Raw genomic sequence first — 13,545 nt, forward strand, 5'->3', positions numbered from 1 at the left:
ACATTTGTGGCCTGCTGGAGGTCATTTTGCAGGGCTCTGGCAGTGCTCCTCCTGCTCCTCCTTGCACAAAGGCGGAGGTAGCAGTCCTGCTGCTGGGTTGTTGCCCTCCTACGGCCTCCTCCACGTCTCCTGATGTACTGGCCTGTCTCCTGGTAGCGCATCCATGCTCTGGACACTACGCTGACAGATAAGGCAAACCTTCTTGCCACAGCTCGCATTGATGTGCCATCCTGGAAGAGCTGCATTACCTGAGCCACTTGTGTGGGTTGTAGACTCCGTCTCATGCTACCACTAGAGTGAAAGCACCGCCAGCATTCAAAAGTGACCAAAACATCAGCCAGGAAGCATAGGAACTGAGAAGTGGTCTGTGGTCACCACCTGCAGAACCTCTCCTTTATTGGGGGTGTCTTGCTAATTGCCTATCATTTCCACCTGTTTTCTATTCCATTTGCACAACAGCATGTGACATTTATTGTCAATCAGTGTTGCTTCCTAAGTGGACAGCTTGATTTCACAGAAGTGTGATTGACTTGGAGTTACATTGTGTTGTTTAAGTGTTCCCTTTATTTTTTTGAGCAGTGTATATACATCTCTTCCCCATGGCAAAATGTGTAGAATTGCATGAAATGTGTTATGGAATTGCAACATATTCTCTCTGCCCCATGGCATAATGTGTATAGTTGCATGAAATTAGCTGTAAAAATGCTAAATATATATATCTCTTCCCCATGGAAAACTTAGTAGAATTGCATGCAATTTGTTATGAAATTGCAACATATTCTTTCTGCCCCATGCCATAACGTGTAAAATTGCAGAAAAATTGCTTTAAATCAACACCATTTTCTCTATGCCCATGACAAAATGTGTAGAATTGCAGGAAATTAACTTTAAAACAACAAAAAAATTCTCTCTGCCTTCAAGAGGGGGACCACTAAAATGTTTTGCTCGGTTAAGCTTGGGTCCCAGGAAAACATTGAATTTGTCATTTGTGTCCCTGGCTGAAAAAGTTGAAGAACCCCTGATTTAGAGCACTGTGCATATCCCATTGTGTCTCTCTGGATATCTTGTCTGTGTGTGGAGGTACTGGTTGTATCTTTAATTCAATGCAGTTACTCGAGGTTGTGGCTTTTTCACTATCTTTGATCTGTAACATTTGAAACTGATCATTTTTCTCTCCAGTTTATAAAAACAGTCACTTCATGAAGAGTGGATGAAAAGATGAAAGTGCAAGACAATATGTACTATAAGGGTGCAAAGATCAGATGCTCTGAGACAAAAAGGGAAAGTATTTGATTGAAGATTGGTTAACGCCTTCAAGCTACAGTATATTGAAATTGGATGTAAAAATAGCCCTTATGCTATCATGATAAGCTTGCGTGAATGTTTGTAGCTGGAGTAGCCAAACAAAACACCCCTTTTTCAATAATATGTGGTCAAGATTCCCTTTCAGTTCGGTACAATGGGACTATCCGGAAAGGGAGATCCCATACAGTGGATGCCATTTTATAATCCCACGTTTGTTATCCCAGAACACCTGAAACATAAAATAGACTAAACAAATAAATAAATTAACCAGCAGAAAGCTGCTGTAACAAAATGGAGGGTAATATTGTCCATCCGGTGGCTTGACGTGAGCGACTGTGGCATCCCACGGAGCGCAACGCTCAAAGTAGGTCAAAGGCATTGACCTAGCTAACATAATCAGTGTGTGTATTCGTATGCACTTTCATGGGCGATGGGCGAAAAATGGGAGGAGATGCACAATGTGTTTTGGGGCAAGAGAATTAACCATTTATAGGTAGTGTAAATACAAACATGTCTTGTCTACATCTCACCCAACTTTTGGGGATTAGATGTGAGATACATACATACATACATACATACATCAAATAGCAGTTTTTTTTGCCATTGTTAATGGGAAGAAAAAAAATTGCATTATTTTAGGGTTGAAAAAAGGGACCAAAAAAATACAAATGAATAATTATTGTTTTATAATCCTTATACAATATAATAAGAATCAAAGCTCACATGTCCATAGTTCATATATCAGGACATAATCTATAGTTTCCAAACCATGTCCAAAAATTGAAAAAAACTGTTCTAGCTACCTAGGACTTTTGACATTTTTTTTTTCTTCTCTCCGAACACGTTTAATAACCTAATGGTAGATTAGAGGATTGGCTTTTAAGAGTAATAACAATCTCTTTCAGACACACAAAGTTGGAGCATCTGAGATTAACTCCTGACCCTAAAGTTTCTTTCAGGAGCTGACCCCCCCCCCCCCCTTTTACAATTTACCTGAAGTTATAGATGTTTACATTTGTTACATTAGATGTTAACATTTGTTGTATAGTCTTAATGCCCTTGATGTCTGCTTTTGTTGTCAATACATACTGTAGGCATATTTCCAATGTCATTGTTGAGAGTGTGAAAATATCCACTACTAAATGGCTATTGGACCCTCTGGTCTTGGCATACAAACAGATTTGTCACAGCTACAGTTCCATAGCCCCAGTCCCTCCACTGTTCTGACACCAGGTCTAATATATAGTCTCTCTCTCTCTCTCTCTCTCTCTCTCTCTCTCTCTCTCTCTCTCTCTCTCTCTCTCTCTCTCTCTCTCTCTCTCTCTCTCTCTCTCTCTCTCTCTCTCTCTCTCTCTCTCTCTCTCTCTCTCTCTCTCTCTCTCTCTCTCTCTCTCTCTCTCTCTCTCTCTCTCTCTCTCTCTCTCTCTCTCTCTCTCTCTCTCTCTCTCTCTCTCTCTCTCTCTCTCTCTCTCTCTCTCTCTCTCTCTCTCTCTCTCTCTCTCTCTCTCTCTCTCTCTCTCTCTCTCTCTCTCTCTCTCTCTCTCTCTCTCTCTCTCTCTCTCTCTCTCTCTCTCTCTCTCTCTCTCTCTCTCTCTCTCTCTCTCTCTCTCTCTCTCTCTCTCTCTCTCTCTCTCTCTCTCTCTCTCTCTCTCTCATGCAGTGCCCCCTAATAATCTCTAATGACCGCCGTCAGACTCATTAGCGTTAGCATTTAGCCTCTCACCCCCCCCTCACTTTTGGCCTGCCTGTCTTTGTTTCGGCCCTAGACACCCTGCCTGTTTATCCATAATCCGCTCCTGCCACTGTGTCTGTGACCAATCAGAGACTTTCATGTTGAGGATCGAGTCAGTCACGACTAATGGGATTGGACGCTGTATTTGAGGCTGGGGTGCGAGCCAGGCGATTAGGGGGGGACCCGGAACCAAAAACTGGCACATCTGACTCAGGGGGGTCTCTCTGGCTATGATCCTCATCTCACTCCCCCCTCCTGACTGGCCCAGACATGGAATAATAATAAAAACATTTATTAAAATTTTTATTTGTGTTGGGGACAGATTGGGGAAGAATGTGTTTATATAATAGTGTTTATAAAGCTGACAGGCCCAGATGGAAAAGTTTCCATGACGCGTGTGTGTATGTGCGTGCAAGCATACGTATGTGTGTGTGCGTTGTGTGCATGCGTGTGCCTGTGTGCAAGCCTGCATGTTTGCACAGCAAATCAGCGTAAAAAATGTCTATCCTGTGAAGTAGTGGCCCGCGACATACGCCTCATTTCCTGAATCGAGTCACATATGTGAGGTTATGAGTTTGTGTAGAAAGTTGGAGTCTATCCAGTTTACGGTGGAGACATCTTATATGACCTGTTCAATGTGAACAGTACATAACTCCTTCATCTATAATGCATCATACCGTATAGGGTTGTTCCCCTCTCCCTCGCTCCACTCCCTTACAAGACAGATGACGAGAGAGAGAGATCTATGCAAGCAACTATGCAAGTGTGTGTGCATGTTTTCATGTTTTCAGTGTCTGCCTTTCAGAATAGCTGAGACTGTTGATGTGATTTTGTGATACTCTTCAAGGCCCAGCTTTTGTTTCCACAGACATGGCTAAGTGTCAGTCAGTGACAGGGGAGGAGAGAGGGGTCAGGGGTGACATATGCCTCTCCACTCATCAGCCAGTTCTGGCAGAGTCAAAGACCCAGTGCCGGGGTGGAGAGAGTAGGAAAACTTTACCTGGTGTCTGTGGAATGTTATATGGAGCTAGGAAGCTTACGGTACTGAGTTTAACAGTCAGAGGTCAGAGGTGGGAATGTAATAAAGGTGTGTGTGTGGGTGCACTCGTTTGTGTGAGTGTGTGCCTACACCTGTGTGTGTGTGTGTGCGCGCGCCTGTGTGTGCATGTGCATGTTCTTGTGTGTGCGTGTGTGCATGTGTCCTTCTCTGTGTGTGTGTGTGTGTGTGTGTGTGTGTGTGTGTGTGTGTGTGTGTGCGCGCACGTGCGTGTGTGCGTGCGTGCGCCTGTGTGTGCGTGTGTGTGTGTGCGTGTGTGTGGTTGTCTTATCTCTGACACACATCGTCAAGTCATACTGATACCCATTTCTACCAGCAGAAGGTGTCGCTATAGACTGCAGACACGTGGGATTGGGGGGCTCTCGTCCTGACATGTCAGTAAGACCACGGGTTATTGGTTGCTCCATCAGTCACACTCCAAGAGGCTGACCCCAGGTTATCCTTGGCATGCTTGAACTGACCTGGTAAACAGTCATATAAGGTCATAACAGCATACATAACACCCTACACATGGATCAAGTTAGAAGCTCTATGAAACCACTATGGGAGGTGTTTAAGCAGCCTATGTGTAAGTGATATCTGTTTATGTTTCACACTTCAAATACTACACCTTTTATTGAGTTTTCTGTTGTAAAAGACATAAGCTGACACACACGCCGAAAATGTTTTGTAGAAGTACTGAGTAACGGAGAGTAAACTATAAAAAGAAAGAAAGTTGCAGCCTAATTATGCTCCCAAATATGTAATGGGTATAGCAACCAACGTTTCAGCACGCAGTGCCTTCTTCTTCAGGGTTTTCTGTGCAATGTACCATGCACAAGCCTGTCTATTATCTTGCCTGTTTTAATAGTGTTGTTTGTCCATTCTTGAGATATGAATGTGAGAACTCTGTTCAATTCTTCAGTTTATACACGAAAATTACCATCAAAGTGACTTTGTAAGACGTTTCAAGAAAGAACGCTCTCTGGTGGCAACAATGCAGACGTGCAGAAAGACACATCGTTATACATTTGAGAATCTGCTTCTCTGGATCTTGAGAGAGAAGGCTCTCATCATTCCATAATTTCCCCCAAAATGGCAACCACCAAACTAAAGTCACACTTTTCCTATTTCAATTGTTCTCGCTCTACTGTGCCGAATGACTATGGCTGATCGCTGGAAACTGAAAAACTGCATTCCGGTCCACACGATTTCCTTGATCGAAGAGGCAGAGCCAAAATCCCAAACAAGTCTTTCATTGTCAAAGGCTCAATGCAGAAGAAGTTACCATGGAAATATTGTTCATGCATCTATTGGACCAAGTAATCAAAGAACGCATAAGCATTGGCGCAGAAGAGAAAAAAAAACTGTCTGTGGCTCATTTCCTGCTCGTAGATACCCAGATTGCAATTAGCAAACAGCACAACTGTACTAAACTGAAAATCTGCCACTACTAATGCAAAGATAAAAGCTAAGTCACCATCCATCCAATAACCTTATATCAACAAGACACACAACATGACCAGAAGTACATCAAAGACAGAGGAAAGCAGAGACAAACAGACAATGCTGTTGTTGCTATATTTATGCCCAGTGACAAACACAGAGCAAGTCACAGTGACTCATTCCCACAGTCTGTCATGTCCTGTGGCAGGTCAAAGTGGCCCCACGAGAGCTTATCAGACTATGGTCCTCAAGCACTCGTCTCCACTGACCAAGTTGACTGTGGACCGCTTTATAACAGGTTAACAAAGCATCAACCATATCTTGAAATCACAGATCTCCCTTCATTATCAAAGAAAATAAATGCAAAGCCTGATCCAAGATATATTTGTGCTGTCTGTCACCTCATATGGCCATTGTCATGCCAAACATGAACAAATAGATCTGGAACCAGGGGAGAGAAGGTTAGAGAAGCATCTCTGTGCCTTTGACCCACAGTACTGTGCTTAGGGACAGGAGTCCTCAGCAGACCATTGTCAAATGCATGCCTGGCTGGAGAGGACATGTCGCTGAATGGGCAGATGTGACCTCTGCTTCCCTCCTAAGTGTGATCAGTATCACACCATGTTGACAGCAGTATGCTGAGTGGATTTGGAGGAACTCAGAAATACATACCATAAACAAACACAAGTGCACATGTGTATACACACACATGCAGGTAACACACACACACACACACACACACACACACACACACACACACACGCCATCCTCCCAATTGCCACCCCACCCATGCCGCCCCCGTAGTCAGTGTGTCAAATTCTCTTCATTAAAAAGCCTAACAGTTCAGGTTTCTCACACCACACTAACTTTGCGAACACCCCACCGATGTCTCTCATATAAAGTCTGCTAAGACGACATAAGCTCGTCAGCATCCCACAATTAGGTCACATGAAAACGATTGTGGAAGCGAACAGAGGTATCACTCCCTGTGCTGATACAATCACGACATGCACCCTTAGGAGTCCCACTGTATTCCAGCTTTCAAAAAGATTTAACATATCACAGTCCCCTCATCTGAATATGCAAGGCACTATAACAACTACTTATGTAATAACCCCAAACTGCAAACCTGTTCTGGTCTCATAAACACAATAACACTGTTTCGGAAGTAGCACACTTGTATCATACTCAAATTCAATAGGTTATATTGATACAGTAGAATATTCTCTAAATTAACTACCTCACAAGTATATGGTGGTAGTCCCATCTGGAAATGTTACCTATTTAACCCCATGGTCATACGATCATTAGATCTGTAACTGTAATCCCAGTTATTGATGATTAGAACTCATCTCTCTCTGTGATATCATCATCACTAGATGTAAAGAGCTTTGGAGAGGACTCCTGATGACCCCTGCTTTAAGTAACCAGAGACCCCACAGCCTCAGGGACCACATAACAACATTTCCACACAATCAATCACAGTCCTCCTTACCTGCCACATGGTTAAAATCCCATTGTCCATAAACAGAGTGAAATAAGAAAGGAAGAAGAAATGAAAGAGCTGAACTGAGCTGCTGAACCGTCAGGTCAGAAGAGGCCCTTCCTTCTCCGTTACAACACACCAGCTGCAGCAGTAGTAGCCCAGAAATACTCCAGTCCGACTGGGGGAACTTTGTGTCAGTGTGCGTCTGTCTCTGGCTGTCACATCGCCTCTCATGGCATATTTCCCTCGCACCCTAAAGCCGCTCCTCTCCCCAGCCCAGTGAGAACACGCAGGCAGGAGGAGGGAATCTAGCTCACCACTCCACCTCCCCTTCCCCCTCCCCTCCACTCTGTATTCAAATAGCTTAGTGGGCGGCCCTGCTTTAGATGAGCCAATCGGTAGGTACTGTAGCTAGAGCAGGGACAGCCCACGCTGTGCAGTCAGTTGGTACAGTATGCCTGTTGTGGGATTATGGCAGCTGAAATTAAAATGTGTCAATCACCAATCCTGGTTTATAATCTTCTCTCCCTCCTGGTATTGTCGCATTTATCATTTTCACGCTCATTGCAATCTTGTCAAAGCTCTCTGTCTCGCTTCGTCTCTCTCTTGGTATCTCTCTTGGTATCTCGCTCTCTCGCTTTTTCACTCTTTCGCTTTCTTTCTCTTTCTATGTCTCTCTCTCTCTCTCAAACAAACACACACACACACACATACATACACACACACACACACACACACTTGCAAAAGTTAATTGTAGCATGCTGTTTTCTCTCCCCAAACGAAAGAAGGTTAGATTAAAGATTCTGGCCCCAGTCATTTGCTTCTGGAGATGAGTAGGGCGTTCGTTCTCCCTCAACCTCTGCATTATACTGGGTGACTCACTGACCTTATCATAGTCACTTGAAAAGTTCAAATCTGCCACCTCCCCTTCTAGAATCTGTGCATTTCAAAGCAAACGTGTTTGGAAAAAGAATGTAATACGCTTGAAATTCGTCAGAAAAGAGTTGAAGTTTAAAACAAGCCCTTGGCTGAATGGAATGACTCATGGCGCTTGGCCAGTTAAGCACCCTGACCGTGGCAGTGATTCTGGCTCTTATTTTTAGAGTTGGAACCGGATGAGTAAGGCACAGTTTAAAAATGTACTTTTGAGAAAGACAAGTAAATCCATTTCCATCTACGGTTCATTTTCGACAAGAGTTGAGCTTTTAACTGAAAAAGCTAAGTTATTGTATCCTCCCAAAATATGCTTTTATATCAGCTAAGCACATTTGATGAAACATGATAGAAAAAAAATATTGTACGTTTTAAGACAAAGACTATGTAGCAGGTTTGAGCAGGAGAGAGGTTTCTCTACCTTTGGGAAAACACTACGCCAGAATAGCCTCAGTAAATAAGTGCTCATCTCCAGAGTAAGATGATATCCTCCGTTTCCCTTAGAGTAAAAAAAGAAAATCAAATAAAAGCCCCGTTCTCTTTGCAACCTTTTGAGAGCTGCTGCTGCTTTGGGATGTGCTGTTAGGTGGAGAGGCCTCTTCAGAAAGCACATGAATACCCACAGCACAGACTCTTTCTTTAATTAAGCCCACAATAGACCTCCAGTCACAGAGCCTGGCTGGAAAGCCCCCGGCTCGGCTGTAATAACACAATGCACGCCACTCAGCACACAGACGGAGCTCAGCGTTCTTCAGCCTCCTCAGTGTTCAAGAGACTCTTATACAAGTCAAAAAGGTCATTTCTAACAAGGTTGCTCCTTGCGTCCTCCAATGTAAAGGATTTGATGTATTATTTATTTTATTGATACCGTTCTTTTCTCTGTTCTTCCTGGAAGGACTGCAATCGAATTAGTACGTGGAAGTAATATTGTTAACCTACACAATGTCTGTGGAATCAGTAGTGCAAAGTCATAGTGTACGAAGTAAAAATGCTAGCTCTCTGTGGATGATTATTGTGGTTGAAACTGACATAAATTATTAGCACAAGCTGTTATATGGGGGTTTCTCTACATTTCTTTCTAGGACGTGTTTCGGGAGCCTTGGTTTTAACGTGGTGGAATGCTTGGAATGTTCAGGAGATGGCCTCCTTTCTCTAAGTGAGCCCATTAAAGGGATAAGCCTGACCAGGGCTGTTACCAGATTATTTAGAGGGCACTGCCGCTATGGATAACACACACACACTCCCTTATCAACATCTCCCATCTTCACCACTCACATCTATCTCAACTCCCTCCTGCAATGAACTGGTATGGTCTGACAGTGAAGCTCCTGCACATGTTTGTGGTAGTTTATTAAAGCTGAGTGGAAATCTAAAGCTCTCTGCATAGCTTTGTTGACAAAGCACTCACAGAAAAGGGAGGGCACTTTAATAAATGTACACGTCTGCCTCGGGGGGCATCACGCTCTAAGGCGTCATGGCCTCCAGGCAAATCCCAAACACATTTCTTCACTTGGTGACCTTTGCCCCTATAACTGAGTTCAGATGGGCCTTTAAAGAGGTTTTTTACTCTTTGTGGTGATATATACGGCCAGTGTTTGCATTTGGCATCTCAACACAGGCACCTAGAAAATGGCCCAATATTTTAGATCTAATCACCAAATTCCACAGGTATGCCTGGCTGCGTGGTTCAACAAGACACAGAGAGAAAGGACATGCATCAGCTGAAAGCACCAGACATTCTCTTTTAGCTGTGTTATGTTGTTCAAGGACTTCCTATGAGTCGGCTGTGGTTGCTAGGCAATAACTAATAATTGGACACAAACTGAATGAAATGACCACTCAGGGACAAATGAAGAGGTCAATAATGACTATAACCAGTGAATACTGCATTCTCCTTTCTGCCAGGGGATACAAACCAGTGAGATAGCCTACAAGGGGTGAATGGCAATACAACATCAATATCTTTAGCATCATGAATTGTGTGTTTTCTTCTTTATGGTTCAGTAGACGTCCTGATGCTGAATCAAATCCAGCGGTGAACAGTGCATTGCACAGTGAAACCAGTTTGCGGCGATGCTGGAAGTGTTGGCAAACACACATGCCCCTCGCCCGGCACTGAACTTGTTCTCTGTCACACAGGGGAAATCCAGTTCACACACACACGTGCATGTGCACAGACACATATGGGTACAAGCATGCATGCACACACACAAACACACACACACACACACACACACACACACACACACAACACTGGCATGTCACACAGCATCACCATTTTATCACAGTGGGAACGGTATTACAAAGAGGCCTTAAACTGTCAAACACGTCCTCTCTGCTATCGTCCTCAACCCACCCATCACTGACACCATCTAGGCTCCGGCAAGGAACTAACATATTGGGTGAAATAAGGTTTTGGACCCTGTGATGGTGCGATGTGCTATAATCCTCAACATCCTCAATCTAGTGACATAAATACTGTATATGTTTCATGTATTTACTATGACCAACTCGCACGGATTACAGCGGAACTGTGCTGTGCCAAACCCATCCCGACAGCCAGCTAATCCTTTTTTTAACGCGCGTCGTATGTAGGCACTGTTTGTCGAGTGCCCATGTAAACTGTGACGCTTGGAGTTATTGGAGATTAAATGGTTAAAGAGAGAAATTATATCTAATGAGCGCACCACTCATATCCAGTGTGGGGGGGGTGAGCACTGGGCGTTTGTTCAGCCAATCTGAACGTATACAATATATAACATGGCTTATAAAACAGTTAAAACACGTCTTCTAATAATTTAGAACAAACGATCAAAATATGATGGAAACGACTTGAAAGAATAAGTCAAAGAGGACGAATATGGATGGGCGACGACTAAGTTCCCAGGCGGGCTACCACCTGTACCATACACCCTCACTAGCAACGTCACACTAAAAATATCCAGGTGTATAAAAATGCAAGTTTATGAAAAAGTCATGAATAAGTCAGTTCCCCTAACAGTGGAGCTAGAAGTAATGCAGTGTGTAATGTGACGGCCCGTTAGGGATAGACGTGATTTATCTTTCCTTCAAAACAAAGAGCAAGAGGTCTAGTCCCTCGGCTAGCTCAGAACTGGAATATCTCACTTCGCTCTTCGCTATTACGAAAGTTATGCATCATCTTTAGGCATCAAAGACAGAGAGATGGGAGAGAAATGCTTAATGGGGCTAAGAGATAGGAACTTTCATCCGAGCCATGCATTTTACATGAGCGGCCACGGGTTAGCTATGGCAAAGGAATTAAAAATGGTGATGAGCGGCCATTAGGTCGCGTGATCCATTAATACGCCTTTGAGCCAGGCTGTAGTCGTGGATTCTATCAAAATCTCGAATTACTAATTTTCCTTAAATTCTCCATTCACCTTCCAAAAGTTCTGAATAGGGTCCAAACTAAACAAAAAGTTCTAAGGATCTCAATGGGAAGTCAAACAATGGGTTTCTTTCACCTGAAATAGTTTCAACTGTCACATCCTGACCATAGTAAGATGTTATTTTCTATGGTAGAGTAGGTCAGGGCGTGACAGGGGGTGTTTTGTGTTTTTCTATATCTATGTTTAGTTCTCGTTTTCTATTTCTATGTTTTTTTTGGGGGGGATGATCTCCAATTATAGGCAGCTGGTCCTCGTTGTCTCTAATTGGAGATCATACTTAAGTAGGAGGTTTTTCCACCTGTGTTTGTGGGTAGTTATTTTCTGTTTAGTTAGTCTGTGTACCTGACAGAACTGTTGGCTGTTTGTTATTTTGTCTTTAGTATTCTGAGTTAAAATAAATATTCACTATGAGCACTCAACACGCTGCGCATTGGTCCCCTCTCTACGACAGCCGTTACATCAACCCTGAACAGTTAAAAGTCTGAAAGGCTGTTTTTATCTCAATATCAAATCATTTCTGAGTAACAATTACGTACTTTACTGTGATATTTCTCATTAAAATGGTCAAAAAGAAACAAAAAATAGCTTCTTAGCAAAGAGCAATTTCTCAAGCAATAATTTAGCTAGGACTGTCTGGGAGTGGTCGAAGTGGGGATTGGAAAACTGAAAACTAGCTGTTATTGGCAGAGAGATTTCGAACTCCCTTTTAATTGATCTATACTCTTAGAAAAAAATGTGCTATCTAGAACCTATAGGGGTTTTTCGGCTGTCCCCATAGGATAACCCTTTGAATAACCCTTTTTGGTTCCAGGTATAACCCTTTTGAGTTCCATGTACAACCCTTTCCAAAAGGGTTCTACATGGAACCCAAAAGAGTTCTACATGGAACCAAAAAGGGTTCTCCTATGGGGACAGAGTGTGTAAACTAATTTAGCAGCTGGTGATGTCACCAGGCAGGCCAAAACTCCATTCTACCAAAACAAGGAGAAATATCAGGGGGTCTTTTCAAACAGCTCTTACACTAAAAGGGCATTATCATAATTTCACAGTATTATTCCAATCTCATAGTGTGGAAATATATATAAAACGCAGGAAATCATGTTTTCGACTACACTGGGCCTTTAACAGATTCTGACTCAGACTAAAGGCAAACTAAGCACCTTATCTTTATTCTTTTTACATCGAAAACCTAAATCAATAAACCACCTACAGCACAGCCTTTGTCCAGCAAACGTTGCATTGTAGGCCTCTATCTAGACAGAATGTGATGTTTTGTTCTTAAAACACATTACAGAATGTATCATAGGCCACATACTGATTTCACATTAATTCCCTTGGCACACCGTGGCTTTGTCTCACAACTTGTTATCCGCTAACGAAGAAAGATGCTTTCTGATTGGTGGCGATGCAATGCAACCTTGACACTTCCTCTCAGTGTGTGCTCATGCATGGGATTGATATCAAATTAGTCCAAATGGATTGTGTGGATGGAAAACAACATTGAGGGGTTGCTGCATCGAACTGTGGAGACAACAGAGCGTGTCCATAGTCGATAGTGTGGAACGAGTAGCTGTGAAAGCATGATCAAGTTAGCACAGTGTCACCCTCCCTGGACTAGATGTTTGTTAACACGTTACATTAAGTTGCTCTTGTGACGTTTAACAATAAGTGTTATATTTTGTAATACTTTACATCAAGTTGATCTTCTACCTGTGTACTAATGCTGAAACACTGAAACACATCATGTTAACAATGTTGTTACTAGTGTAATTGCGGTGTTACTACATGGGTATAAGAGCAGCCTAATGTATAGTGTTACCTGAATTTCATAAATATACCCTGTTAACATAACCCGTCCCATATGAATTCTAAATGGATTCCGTTCGGTTAATTGACCATTTATATGACATTTAAGTTTGATGTTAGGCCTTTCAGGGAAATTATATAACCAATGTGCCAGGACTGTCCACCAAAGCCCTTGCATTTAATAATACTGTCCCCTTGAGCCCGTTTTAGTGGAGATTAGGGGAAATTGATAACAAAATTACATTTCCCCAGGACCAATAGTAGCCTCTCTGCATTAATGAGATTAAACACGGTTTAGCTGTGTGTGTACACACCTTGCATCTCAATGTATTGTTATGGTCTCCCTCCATAGACTGAGTCAAAGGGGTCCACAAACACAATGGATAATTAC

General features: G+C 42.8%; 1 protein-coding gene across 2 annotated transcripts in view; it reads right to left on the reverse strand.

The window, feature by feature from the left end:
* The window catches only part of LOC106574413 (E3 ubiquitin-protein ligase Midline-1), a 53,254-nt gene that overhangs the window by 33,488 nt on the left and 6,221 nt on the right, over positions 1–13,545 (reverse strand). The window contains exon 1 of one of the 2 annotated variants that reach the window (XM_014150287.2): positions 7,015–7,312. The exons of the other annotated variant lie outside the window; for it this stretch is intronic. The gene's annotated coding sequence lies outside the window, so the exon portion shown is untranslated. Of the gene's footprint in view, positions 1–7,014; positions 7,313–13,545 lie in introns of those variants that run through there. 2 annotated transcript variants of the gene reach the window in all.

The sequence above is a fragment of the Salmo salar genome, chromosome ssa16 (assembly GCF_905237065.1).
Source record: "Salmo salar chromosome ssa16, Ssal_v3.1, whole genome shotgun sequence".
NCBI classification, from domain to species: Eukaryota; Metazoa; Chordata; class Actinopteri; order Salmoniformes; family Salmonidae; genus Salmo; species Salmo salar.